Here is a 14,013-nt window from a genome sequence, read left to right on the forward strand (position 1 = left end):
CGTCATGGCCTTCACTTTGATGCTGATCATTCAAGGATGCAGATGTGATATGTGGTGCAGGAAAACTGTGTCCCTCTCCAGTTTTGTTCCCGCTATCGTGTGGCTGATTTTATTGTTCCTCGATGGCCAATACTTTGCTTGTGCTATGACAGACTGGGAGGGTAGATTTGTACTAGTTGACAAGGCAGCTCCACAGAAATGGTGTGAGCCAATTAGAGAGGGAGATGTCACCACACAAGAACTAATGCTCCGCTCACAACAGCTGTTTGTGTTTTCTCAGGTGAGTAGATTACTTTTTTGTTAATAAACCACTGCATATGATGAACACAATGAGAGCACTTATCTCTGAGTATGCACTCTATAGAACATATTAATTGCTGTTACATCTGTGAACATTCTTATAGCTTTGTTAATAGAGATTATTGACCAACATGATGCCTTTTATGTTGATATTTACTAAACAAAGTGGTGCTCCTCTGTACCCTAGGTTATAGGCATAGTCCTCCTCATTTTCATCTGTATGGGTCTCATAGTGTATGTAATCAGAGAAAGCTGCCAACAAGATGTGGAGATGCAGGATGCAAATGTAGCTGAGCTCACTGTGCTCAGGATGAGCTCTCTAAGGACCCGGACATCTTGAGGGGACACACACCGCCCACCACACCTGCCCTGCTGGCACGGATACTTGTAAATACTTGGAACAGACATTTACTATAAGTTTTTGTAACTGCTGTACCATTTGAGTATTTTCCTCATGGAAGCGGGATATACAGTGCCTTTGAATAGCCACTGATGCTGCCAAATGAAGCCTCATAAATATGCATATAATATCAATATTAGTGAAAACTCTTATTGTCCTGTAATGTATTGTGTGCGTGTGTGTGTGTGTGTGGGGGGGGGGGGGGGGGGGTTTGTTTTACCTAAACTTTGTGGTGTGTTTTGAGAAATATGGTTCTCTTTTCGTGTCTTGTCTGCAAAAGCTACATAAAGTAATGGATTAGTACATCGATCGCCAATTCAGCTGATTCATCTGTTTTATTAGACTACTTGATGACAAGGCAGGAGCCAGGAGGAAGAGAAACTGTTAAGCGTCGTTACTTTCAATAAAACGTCTCTTTGTTTTTTGAATTTTTGTCCTTAGCTAGCTAGTTCTTAACCCCAGTCTTATTTTACTGCACACGTATGTGCATTTAATTTTTAGCATGTTTGTTTTTGCCCTTAAAACTGATATTTCACTTTGTCATGTAATCAAGTTTTTAAATTTTTTTTTGTTTGTGTTTTTATCTTAACACAAGTGAAATCCACCAGGCAGCTAATATTGATCCGACTAACATTAGTTGACTTGTACTATTGTTTTTTTAATGTGTGATTGCTAAAAGAAGAATGTGAAAATTTCACTTCTCTAAACTGAAACTTCACTTCTTGTTTTCCCTCCTGTAGCAAAAGATGTTAGACCCCCGTTATGTTTACTTTTTGGTAACAGTAAAAATTCAGACTTAAGTGAAATTCTTAATGTTTCACCTGTTTCCCATTTACATACTTTCTATAACAATACTTCCTGTATGTTTTTTAATCTTTTTGTAATAAAAAATTTATTTATTGAAGTAAAATACTCTGTATGGTCATTTGTCATAGCCCTTATAAACCTGCGGTCTTGAGAATTTGAGTTGTCTTTCAGTTTGATTGGCTCTTGAAGATAAAACGTAGCATCTCTCGAGCTTGCATTACAAAAATTATGTAGTGCTAGATAAAATATATTATTTGAATTAAAAAATGCTGTTGTAAAATTACTCTTTAGGACTTTAGTCAAATTTAATGAATAATTAAGCAATTGGAAAATTGTTATCCTAAAGACTGGTGCACCTCTGCAGCGTGAAGAGCTAGCCAGGTCTCACAAAGCTGATGGTAATAGCAGTAGTTTAGCTGCGAATTGTATTTTCTTTCGCTTTGAAATGTTCCCCAAGTGGCAGTTAAACCTATTAAGTGTTGAAAATGTAGCATGTTCATCCTGAGGGATGGCTTATTCAAAACTTCCTGTTTGGCCCTGAGGACGTTGTTGCCTTTATCTAATCCACTCCCCTCATTCTTAGACACAGCAGGATGTCATATTCATTGGCCAACTAATGTAGTCACACAACTAAGAATCTCAAACTACTTCATTTCTTTCCGTCTTATTTTTGTTGAAACGAGTGGTAAATTTGCCTTACACAGGATGAATGGTTTGTAACGTCTAGTAATTTCAGTGATAAAATGGCAAATGGTGTAGCTGTTTGTTATGAAACCTCACCTACAAGAGCAGTGCCGTGATGCACTGGTTAGTACTGCAAGAACTTTTCTGGTTCACTGGGGCCTTTCTGTGCATAGTTTGCATGTTCTCCTCTGAGCCTGTGTGGGCTCCCTCCAGGTGCAGCTTCCTCCCATGATCCAAAGTCATGTTTGTTAGGTTAATTGGTGATTAAATTGGCTATAGATGTGATTGTAAGGTTGTTTGTCTCTAAGCGCTTACCCTGGGTACACCCTGGTGACTTGTCAAGGGTGTACCCTGCCTTCGCAATATGTAAGCTAGGATAGGCTCCAACATCCCTTCAACTTGAAGTGATGATTTCCTTAACATGCATCCATGTTCAGAAAATGGATGCATGCGTGTTTTTCCAGATATTCCCATTAGTAATAGTTGTAGTGTGCATAGGATTCCAGACCACAGCAGGGAAAACACTGCAATTAAGAAAACCTTTCAAAGATAGCTGAACAGAGTGAAGTCACATGGAGTCACTAAACTCGTAAAGTCAGATGATTAGAAGAAAATGAGAGCAGATTCTCCACAGCACAGAAATTAATGAACAATACAAATATGCTTTGGTCACACTTTTATTTAATTCTATAGTGACAACAACTATTTGTTTGTTTCACTTAAGGGTTAAAGTAAAACCCATATAGACTGTGATTTGACTTTACATACAACACAGTATATCAAAGCCCTATAAAACCTGAAAGACACTGAAATATACCGACAGGATATAATTTAAAGTAGTATGGTCAGCCTTAACTAAGTTATTTCTTTACTAATAAAATGCACAATTTTAAAAGAATTAATTATTTGTATCTTCTTTTTCTTAATTTTTAGACATCTATCATTCCCATCAAATCACAGTACCACAAGACAATACAATATTTCATGATTTACGTGTTTAAAGTTTTACATTAATTGCCATTTTATTTCTTTTTAATCACGTTTATGCTTTGTCCTCAGGAACATAGAGCATAGGCATTTTATTAAGAGAGCAAATGTGCTCAGAATAACCAGCACAACTGCAGCTAAGAAAAGTATCACATCTATAGAGTGGTAGGAATACCAGGGCAGTTTGTAGGATTCAGTTCTTAAGTGAGCTGCACCTTTGTGTCTCATGACAAACTCTATCCAGAAGAGGGCATTGTCCAGTGGCTTTATTGGCTGATCTCTGTGCAGCCTGGAAAGTCTCTGCATGTTCACGCCGTAGGAGGGATCAGTCAGGACTTCCATAATACCTTGAAAGAAAATGTCTTCATTCATAGTAAAAACATCTATGACTTTCCCTGCTCCTCTTTCTTTGATTCTAAGTAAATTATCATGTTGATCAAAAACCAGAGGAAGTCCTAAAATAGGGACTCCATGATAAATAGCTTCTTGAACACCATTTGTTCCCCCATGAGCCACAAAAAGTTTTATTTTAGGATGCCCTAATAGGTCACTCTGTGGCATCCAGTCCACCAGCAAAGTGTTGTTACCCAGAGTGCCTGGCCTGTCACCTTTATACCGCCAAATGACTTTCTGGGGTAATTTTGCAAAAGCTGCAGTGATCGCTTCAGCTAGGTCAGGGGGTAGTTCTCCAATCAAAGTTCCTAGAGACATGAGGATCACACCATGTTCTCCAGAACTCTGCACAAAGTCCTCCAAATGTTGTGGAAGCGGTTTTGCAGGTTTGCACTGGAACCCTCCCATATAGATAACATTAGGCATGGTGGGGCGTGGAAACTCAAACACAAAATCCACTCTCATTAGCCACAGGTCAGCTTGAAACATGGATAGGTAGTCTGTGTCTGGACCAAAATATTTTTCAATGAGGTTCTCATAATGTGGTAGCAAATACTGGGCAATCTGATGTTCTGCGAAACCAAAAATTAGGACATTTAGCAGCCTCTCAAAAAAGCTCATTTTATCAGATAGCTCACTCCCTACTATGGGAACATAAGAGAGAGGAGATGGTGCAATTGAAAAATGGCCTTCACCCTGACTAGTCCATCTAACATTAAAAACAAGAGGCAACTTGAGGTATTGGGCAAGTATGGCACCTGTTGGTGTGGCAGGATCTGTCAGGACAAGATCATATTCTGCATCCTTTAGTGACTGTATAAGCTCTTTGTTTTCAAAAAGCCCTTCAATCAATTTGCTTTGTTTCTTTTGCACTTCAGAGTTTTTTTTTTTGCTAGTTCCATTTCCAGTTTAAAGCGTTTCCAGACAGACATCCCTCCCTTCTGGATGTCCAACAGTTCCGCAATAAATGCTGTTAAAAAGTCTTCATCAAACCCTGACTCCATATCGAGCGTAATTGAAGTATAGAATGGGGAGGATTCCTTGATGTACCAGCTGTCTGTTGAACGCACAACGGAAACCTGGTGGCCCCTTAGATGTAGCTCCTGAATAATGACATTCATATTTACCCAGTGGCTCCCATCCACTGGAAAAACAAGCACTTTCCCAGCATGAACCAACGTTGGGCAGAGCCAGCAGAAACTAATCAGAATGCAGGTCCAGTGCATTTTAATTCTAAAGGTTGGAAAAAAGCTCATTATAGTCTTCTGTTTTATTAAACAATTACACAATTAAACAATTGTTATTTTCATTTTATGTTAATAAGTTTTATGACTGTGCGTTTGCTGTAGTATGTGCAGCCTTCTCCAATCAGCTTAATAACAAAAATGTAAAGATCAATAAGCTTTAAAATAAAACTTTGAATGTTTTCAAGTAGCCTGTGAAGTCTATAAAGTAACTTAGGTTTTTGCATATATAAGCTATTAAGTTAAGTAACCTGTGTCCCTGAAGAGAATCCAAACCACAGGAAGAACACTGTGGTACAATTAACAATTAACTTGAAAATACATATAACTACCAGTCCCAAAAGCTATTACGTTTTTGTAGGTAAAAGTAGGTAAAAATATATTGTTACCTTTTTTAGCAGACTGTGTAATTTCAAATTCAGTTTTGCCAGAGAGACCAACATGCACCAACCATTAGAGTTTTAAACCTAAGCAGGACTTTGGTACTGCAGTATCATGTTCTTTTAAGCACAGGTGATAAGAAAGTGCAAAGGGGAGGTAACGCAGTATTTGATGTTTGTCGTATGCCCATCAGTTACCAAATTAAGACTGAATAAGGAAAACCTTGTTTTCAAAACTGAAGGGTTACAGATGTTTAATGCTACAGAGGAACATATACCATAACACATACATGGTGCAATAAGCTTTTGTTTTATTGCAATTCTGTAATTTAAATTCATACAAAAACGAAGGTAACTAGTTTTGTGGTCCACAGTCCTCAAATATGTTTTTTTCTGATTTGGAAAATCCATACATGTTATAAATAATCCTATCAGAAAAACATACAGATAAGTAGATTTTTTTCTTAGTTATTCCCAAAGTGTAGCCAGCACCACCTGATGGCCCACGAAGGTACTTCAGAAGACTACAGGAGGTCATGTAAAATAAACATACAGGATATGTATATTTGCATACATATTTGCACATATTTGATTTGGCAGATTTTTATGCCGGATGTATCTCCTACCGCTCTTGAACCAGGGATCGTGTTTTAGACAAATGTGCAAACCACTACTGATCTTTATAATAAAGAAATATGAAAAACAGTTAACTTATATGATGACTTATATGATGATCAACTCAAGTAAAGATGGGCTAGAGAAGATTTTGGGTGCAGCAGTATGAACACTGGGACTGGCTGAGACAGTACTTCTGGCAAACTGGGAATGACTGAGAAAGAAATCAGTTTTACTAACCACAGCCAATCTGACTGTGCTGTAACAATGTATCAACATATGAAAATGACTTTTAGTCAGATTTTGCTTTTCTTTTCAAGCACAATCTAAAGCAAAACCATAGTAACATGACAAAAAAAAACAATGTAAGTAGTGCACTTGTTAGTAAAAATAATATGACATCTAGAGAGTAGTAGAAATACCAGGGCAGTTTGTAGGACTCAGTCCTTAGATGAGCTGCACCTTTATGTCTCATGACAAACTCAATCCAAAAGATAGCACGATCCAGTGGCTTCATTGGCTGATCTCTGTGTAGCCTGGAGAGCCTCTGCATGTTTATTGTGTAGGATGGTTCATTAAGCACTTCCTGTATTGCATTTTTAAATATTTTCCTGTTGAAATCTGAAACATCCAAAACCTTCGCAACACCTTTTGCTCTCATTCGGGATAAGTTGTCAGCTTGATCAAAAATAATGGGAATGCCAACTATTGGAATCCCATGATATATAGCCTCATAAATCCCATTAGTTCCCCCATGACTTACAAATAGTTTAATACTTGGATGTCCTAGCAGGTCATTTTGTGGCATCCAGTCGACTAATAATGTATTGTTGCCTAGAAGGGCTGGTTTGTTACCTTTATACCTCCAGATCACTTTCTGAGGTAACTCGCCAAAAGCTGCAGCAATCTCTTCAGCTAAGTCAGAGGGAAGTTCTCCAATCAAAGACCCTAGTGACATAATGATAACTCCATGATCTCCAGAACTCTGCACAAACTCCTCTAAGTGTTGTGGAAGAGGTTTTGCAGGTTTACACTGGAAACCTCCCATATAAACAACATTAGGCATGGTGGGTCGTGGAAACTCAAAAACAAAGTCCACTCTCATTAGCCACAAATCTGCAGCTTGAAAAAGGGAGAAATAATGCACACCTGGTCCAATGTAGCGATTTGACAATACAGAATAATGTGGTTCAACTATTTGCTTGTACAGATGCATTCTCGTGATGTAAAATAACATGTTCTGGACCCTCCCAAAGAAGGTCATGTGATCCGTTAACTCTGAAGATGATAGTGGAACATAGGAAAGTGGAGAGGGCGCAATAGCAAAGTGGGCCTCACCATGAACAGTCCATCGAGCATTGAACACCAATGGCACGCCAAGGTAATGTGCCAGCAACACTCCTCCGCCATTAGCAGGATCTGTCAAAACCACATCATACTTGGCATCTTTTAAGGACTTCATTAAATCTTCATTTTCAAAGATGAACACAATCACTTCACAGACTTTTTTGTGCAGTTCATAGAATTTGTCTTTTAACTCCATTTGTAAAGCAAAGTGAGACCATGCAGACCCCATGCTTCGCTTAATTTTAATAACCTCAGAGACAAATGCACGAAAAAAATCTTCATTTCCACCACCATCAACATCCACTGTGATTACATTGTAATGTGGAGACGTTTTACTGATGTACCAGCTGTCTGCATTCCGAATCACTGTCACATTGTGTCCCTGCAAATGGAGCTCTTCAACAAGTACTCTCATGTTCACCCAGTGGCTTCCATCATGTGGAAATACCAGAATTTTTCCAGAATGTGCGACAGGAATAAAAACAGTCAAAAAAGAGAGGATGGAAGCCAGTGACAAAAACATCTTCAAATCTTCATAAGCGCTGTGTTCTGAAATAGAAACAGAGGTAAAAAACAGGACACACATATCAGAGAGTTGTTACAATGATATCACAGCAAATGTGTGCACAGTGGCCAATGATATATCAGGATAACAGAGAGCTGCAGTGATTTTATATTCAATTGTCTCTTTATTTGCATGAGAAAATTCCTTCTGACAGCCCTCACGTGTATGTAGCACATGGAGCCCTCTCAGGAAATTAGAGTGCTGTGTGGTGCCAAGAGCTCTGCGTGCATTCTGTGTCAGATCCCAGTGTCCCTGAACAGAAATTATTTTGTAAGCGTGACTATGTTTGGCATCTTCCTCTTAAGAAATTAAGTAATCTCTGCATGTTTAACAGATCAAATGCATCTGTTTTCTTATATATTTTAAAATGTTTGGATTTAGTTTAGGAGATTTATAATCTCGCCACTACCTGTCATGGCACTATCTGGCAGTGGAGCACAAAAAAAAGAAAAAAAAGAAAACACACACACAAAACAAAACAAAAAAAACTGGTAAGGGTAGTTTTCCACACTTTATTTTGTGTCAAACCAAAAACAAAAGCTATAAATGTTATGGTTACATCACAAACTTAGTTGGCATGTCAACAAAGAAGTCTCTTTAAAGTGCTGTGACCCAGATAAAAGCACTGAATGCAAGTCATTGAAGATGACTGATGATTTTTTGGTTTCAGATGTTCCTGTTTAACCAGATAAGTATGCAATGAGCCAGAGATACAGTGTTCTGAACTGAAAAAAAGACTTACAGTAGCTATGTAGATATGGTTAGGTATTTTTGTCTCTCTCACAGCAAGTGAACAGTGTCTCATAAAACCCAATGGGCCCATGTGCACTAGAACCCCCAGTACATGCATGTAAAGGAATCACTTAAAAAGTGATTCCTTTACATGCATGTCTCTAAAAATGACACTGAAATATTGACAAAGATTGAAGAATTTAGATAGCAGATTAACCAACAAAGCATATAAAAAAGGGTAACTGTTGACACTTGTCAAGCATATCTTAGCAATGACAGTTGTGTGAACACACACATACAGACACTCACTAAAATGTTCTCGGCAGTTAGTGCTGTGTGTTTGATATATAATGCGAGTCATGCTGCATGTGTTATATAAACCTACTCAATCAGTACAACAAAAAACAAACACAGCCAAATAATAGCATGAATAACAACTTAACTTACAGTTAAATGCTCTTAGTTTTGTTGTACGTCTCCTTCAAACTGACAAGGCACAGTTGGAGTGGGTTAAGTTGAAACAAGTGAAGGTGGAAGAAAAAAACAAGACTTTCTGTTTTTTTTTGTTTTGTGTTTTTTGTCTTTTTTTGGCCGCACCCCTGCAGTTGTGCAAAGCCTGTGACGGTTAAGTTCTTGTCTGTTTAAAAGGAAGTTGCATTTTGGACATTTCAACCCAAAATATATTATATTAATAACTATGCTGATCTGAAACGATGAGATTTTAACCAGTCTGCAAAATATTAACACATTAACACTAAAAAATAAACAATTATCTCTAAAATGACTATCTTGAATTTGGCTCTAGAATAAAAGGCAGGCACTGATCCAAGAATTATGTGTTCATATAGACCTGTGCACGGTTGTAAATAGAGACTCTTCCACTTGTGAAGCATGTTTATTGTATTCAATAAGTCACGCTTATAAAGTCAAAAAGGTCATTATCACTATGTCTAACCACTTAGCCTGAGCGCAATCTATCAAATCACCAACCCATCTATCCAATTAACTTTAATCAGCTTTAACTTTAATAAGAATGGGTATAAGCGCTTCAGTTTCAATTTAACAAGCCTTACTGCGTGACAACAGCCTTGCAGTTACTACAAGCGTTCCACTAAGCTTTGCACAAGTTTCATACAGCACTTCTTCTTTTTAAACTTACTTGAAATTCGTCTTGGTTAGAAAACTATGAATTGGTGCATTACCGCCACCAGCTGTGGGAAAACAAACCCGACTCAAAAACATTTGAGTCGGGTACTGATACTGAATACTCGGTAATACTCAGTAATGTAATTTCTTTAGTTCTTTTGCAAAATATATAAGGTCATATAATTATTTAAGAAATAATTAATTTTTTTATTCTTCTGATCAGTGTTCTCGCCTTGGCCGTAGTGATTACATTTTCCTATGTTGCGCTTTCTTTGTGTCACTAATACATTGTGTAATCCAAACCCGAGTCTCGCTTTATTGTTTAGCTTTATTGTTACTATTCTTCCGCGATTCGATGTTTTCATACTGAAGCTGATAGGCTTCATGTGTGTGCACACTCCTGACCAGTGCTGGGATCGTTACTCATAAAAAGTAAAGCGTTACACATTGCTCCTTATTTGTACACACACACAAACGCGCACAGAGAGAGGGAGAGAGACACACTTTCTTTACTGATTGCATGACCACAAAACCGACAACACAAAGCTGAATACCAGCCTAAAGAAACCTCAAAGCTACTATTAAAAAGACGTAGAAATGGAGGCTACAGAGTGCTCCTTACTACCTTTGTTGCCTGTTGAAGATCTTCGCTAGTTCTGAGCCAGCATGCTGTCACTGCAGATGCTTGGAACGAGCCGATGTTGTGTTGACAATCTAATACAAGTGTTTTATGTCGTCCTGTTGCTCTTAATAATCACGTGCTTGTCCTTTAACTAAAAATGAAACATATTGTCCAAACCTCCACTCCTCAAAAGTTGTAGACTACTCCACCCATGGACATACATTTATGTATGTCTATGGCTCCACCATTTCCTCCTCCCTACACAGGAACCAAAATCATAGTGTCAACGGGCAGGAAGAAGACACGTTTTGTGCTTTTTGTTGCACTTTTTATTCGCTCGGCGTACTGAATAATCATTGTAACCAAAGTAAGGCCTAAATGTTACCCGATGTGATTACCGAATTTAGTACTGTAACGCGTCACGTTAATGAGTTATGACAAAAATGCAATGTGACGAGAGGAATGCGTTACTCTGCAATGTGACATGACCGGTCTTGATTCAATTTTAAGTTACATTTACACCGACATTTTTTGTATTTCAACTGAATGCTGCATTCGATTAAAGTAAAACTGACAACCATTCAGTTGTTCATTCATTGATTCATTTTCTCTTAAGACTAAAAACACGCGTGTCCAGAGCATTATGCCAGTGCCATTCTGTCATTCTTGGCATTAATAAGCGACTGATCTGACAGCGTTTACAAATTAAATAGAACATTTTCTGTAATTCAAATGGGATCATTACTCAGATTTGCCTGGCATGAGATTATCATTTAAAGTCCCATCAACGGAGAATTCCTCTCAAATCTCTTCATTAAGAAGATATGTATTGTTTGTCAAACATAGAGGCAGTTGTTTTCCCTTTTAAACAAAGGCAAAATATAACAAAACTACATATATTCAAGTAAAGATACAAAATGGATTTTTTTTCATTGATTATGTTTATCTTGTTAGAGTTAATCCACTCAGAATTATTTTGAAACACAGACTTTTAATAATGATGAAGTTTTTTTTATAACAACCTCATATGAATGAGGTACTCAAACAAGAATGAGAAGTTAAAATGACACAATGCATTATCAAATCCATCTGTGCACTGATCATTAGTCATGTTTCACTTTACGTTTACACATCCCAGTGTATATACACCTAATAAGGTAGAAAGTGGTTAAAAGCACAAGCAGCATAGCTCCAGCCAGGAACAAAACTACATCTACAGAGTGGTAGGAGTACCAGGGCATTCTGTAGGACTGTGCTTTCAGGTGAGCTGCTCCTTTGTGCCTCATGACAAACTCTATCCAGAAGAGGGCGTTATCCAGTGGCTTTACTGGCTTATCTCTGTGTAGCCTAGAAAGTCTCTGCATGTTCGTCCTGTACGAGGGATCATTCAGGACTTCCTCTATGGCCTTCAGGAAGTTGTAGTCTTTGTCCACTGTAGCTAATGTAAGTATTTTGCCTCCTCCTCTCTCTTTCAGACGTAGCAGGTTGTCATGTTGGTCAAAAAACACAGGTATACCCACAAATGGGACTCCATGATAAATAGCTTCTTGGACTCCATTTGTTCCTCCATGTGCCACAAACAGTTTTATTTTTGGATGTCCTAAAAGGTCATTCTGTGGCATCCAGTCCACCAGTAAAGTGTTATTACCCAGATTGGCTGGTCTGTCACCTTTATACTTCCAGATCACTTTCTGTGGTAGTTTAGCAAAAGCTGCAGCGATCTCATTTGTTATATCAGAAGGAAGTTCAGTCACAAATGTTCCCAGAGACATGAGGATGAAGCCATGGTCTCCAGAACTCTGCACAAAGTCCTCCAAGTGCTGAGGCAGAGGTTTAGCAGGTTTGCACTGGAACCCTCCGATATAAACAACATTAGGCATTGTGGGCCGTGGGTACTCAAACACAAAGTCCACTCTCATCAGCCAAATGTCTGCAGCAATCATTAACTCATTAAAATCATGACCAGGCCCAAGATATTTGTCAGTTAATTTCTGGTATACTAGTCTAACTAAGAGGTCATTTTGTATTTGGGTTATAATGTGCAAAAGCATGTTTGTAACTCTCTGCAAAAAGGTCATCTTGTCAGTATTCCCTGCTCCTGTTATAGGAATATAAGACAATGGTGAAGGAGCTATGGAAAAATGTGACTCTGCAGCTATAAGCCAGCGAACATTATAAACCAAAGGAAGGTTCAAATATTTGGCCAGAATGACTCCACCACCCCAGCAGGGGTCAGCAAGTAGCAGGTCAAACTTGCTGTCTTTCATTTTTCTCATCAACTCACTGTCATCCATCATTGCTGTTACTACTGCACCTACGCCTTTGTGGGCATCAATAAATGTGCCAAACATTCCCACACTCATGTGGAGAAAACTAATCAAGGGGAGGGCTCCTCGTTCAAATTCTATGATCTCAGCTACAATCCTTGTGATGAATGTCTGATCCAAGGTGTTTTCCACTGGAACTGTAAAGGCACTGTAATAAGATGAGTTATCTTTTATGTACCAGCTTTTACTAGAACGCAGAATGGTGATATTGTGTCCTCTAGAGTGCAAAGCCTTTAGTAGAATTTCCATGTTTATCCAGTGGCTGCCTTCAGAAGGATAGACCAAGATGTTGCCTCCTTCACAGGCTTTGGGAATTAGGATGAGCAGCAGGAAAGCAGTGCAGCAGCAGACGACCCTCATCTGAAATTCAAAATCAACTTACTGGCATAAAGAAGGTCATTTGTAAAATCAGAGTGTAAATGTAGTGATATGTTACCCTACCTACCTAAAAATAAAGATAGCTAGACAGGGATGTTCTCACACAATTTGCAAACACTATCTGCAAGTTCGAATTAAGTTTTCAAACAGAAAAACAGATTATAATGTCCTAATCTTTTTAAAAAAATGTTTGAAAAATTCTAACTGTGCCTCTATAGGTTCTCTGGGTACAACAAAGGGCTTATTTTGAAATTCTAGATTGGCTGTAGGTGAGAATGTGAGTGTGAATGTTTATCTGTCTCTCTGTGTTATCTCTGTGGGTAGACTATATGCCCAGTGTGTATTCCTGGTCTCATTCAAATTCAAGTGTAGTAGAAGCCCCAACCCAAAAAAGGCCAAAAAAATGTCAAAAAATAAAGAAAAATTTAACTTTAAATCCGTGTCCAAACAATGTTATTGCTAGGCATTGTAAAACGGTTGTTAATAATTGTTTAAGATGTTTTAGAGAGCATTTTCCTACCTTTAAAATGAACATTCCAAGAAATAAAAAATAAAATCTATATTTTTTAAATTGCTGCTAAAAACATGGTATGCTTTCACTTTATTATAGCAAATGTTACTTTTTTTTTTTACTTTTTAACAACAGAATACTATTTGTATTGAAAGTCAGTCCCCCACATAAAAGGGTTAATATGTTTAAATGTATGCATAGTGCTGCATTTAAACAGTTTATTGAGTCTGAAAGCTTTTCTACTTACTGTAATATGAATAGTTTCTTTATCCAGCAAAGGTCACGGTGATAAGAGAACTGTTGTTCAAAGCACCAGTATGTTGAACGTGACATGTGTGTATTTGTACTCTCCAGAGGGGAGGAGCTGAGCCACCATGCAAAAGGCACTATTGCCCATTGCCTCAGTAGACCCTTGTAAGGCAAAGTGCATAACGGTATCAATCTGTGTGCAAAGAGCAGTGATACGATAATGAGGTTATACATTGACTGAATCATTACAATGAAATTTAGATGTGACTATGTGTGTTTTGTTCTCTAACTCTAGATCACAGTTACCCCATTTTTAAAAAATATTA

At 38.0% G+C, this 14,013-nt stretch overlaps 3 pseudogenes across 4 annotated transcripts; all 3 read right to left on the reverse strand.

Annotated features, from left to right (window-relative positions):
- Positions 1 to 2,861: 2,861 nt before the first annotated feature.
- LOC101465312 (UDP-glucuronosyltransferase 2B17-like) lies at positions 2,862 to 5,282 on the reverse strand (annotated as a pseudogene). Its single transcript, XR_013094788.1, has 2 exons — positions 5,205 to 5,282; positions 2,862 to 4,804 (listed from the first exon to the last, which is right to left on the reverse strand). The product of XR_013094788.1 is annotated as a UDP-glucuronosyltransferase 2B17-like (transcript).
- Positions 5,283 to 5,468: 186 nt separating this feature from the next.
- On the reverse strand, positions 5,469 to 10,363 carry LOC101465026 (UDP-glucuronosyltransferase 2C1 pseudogene; annotated as a pseudogene). Of its 2 annotated transcripts, none has more exons than XR_013094779.1 (2): positions 10,226 to 10,363; positions 5,469 to 7,706 (listed from the first exon to the last, which is right to left on the reverse strand). The product of XR_013094779.1 is annotated as a UDP-glucuronosyltransferase 2C1 pseudogene, transcript variant X2 (transcript). The 2 variants fall into 2 exon arrangements; XR_013094772.1 differs by lacking the exon at positions 10,226 to 10,363 and adding an exon at positions 8,902 to 9,057.
- An 815-nt stretch (positions 10,364 to 11,178) lies between these two features.
- LOC101479754 (UDP-glucuronosyltransferase 2C1 pseudogene) lies at positions 11,179 to 13,753 on the reverse strand (annotated as a pseudogene). Its single transcript, XR_013094750.1, has 2 exons — positions 13,686 to 13,753; positions 11,179 to 12,909 (listed from the first exon to the last, which is right to left on the reverse strand). The product of XR_013094750.1 is annotated as a UDP-glucuronosyltransferase 2C1 pseudogene (transcript).
- Positions 13,754 to 14,013: the final 260 nt, after the last annotated feature.

This window comes from Maylandia zebra, linkage group LG1 (assembly GCF_041146795.1).
Source record: "Maylandia zebra isolate NMK-2024a linkage group LG1, Mzebra_GT3a, whole genome shotgun sequence".
NCBI classification, from domain to species: Eukaryota; Metazoa; Chordata; class Actinopteri; order Cichliformes; family Cichlidae; genus Maylandia; species Maylandia zebra.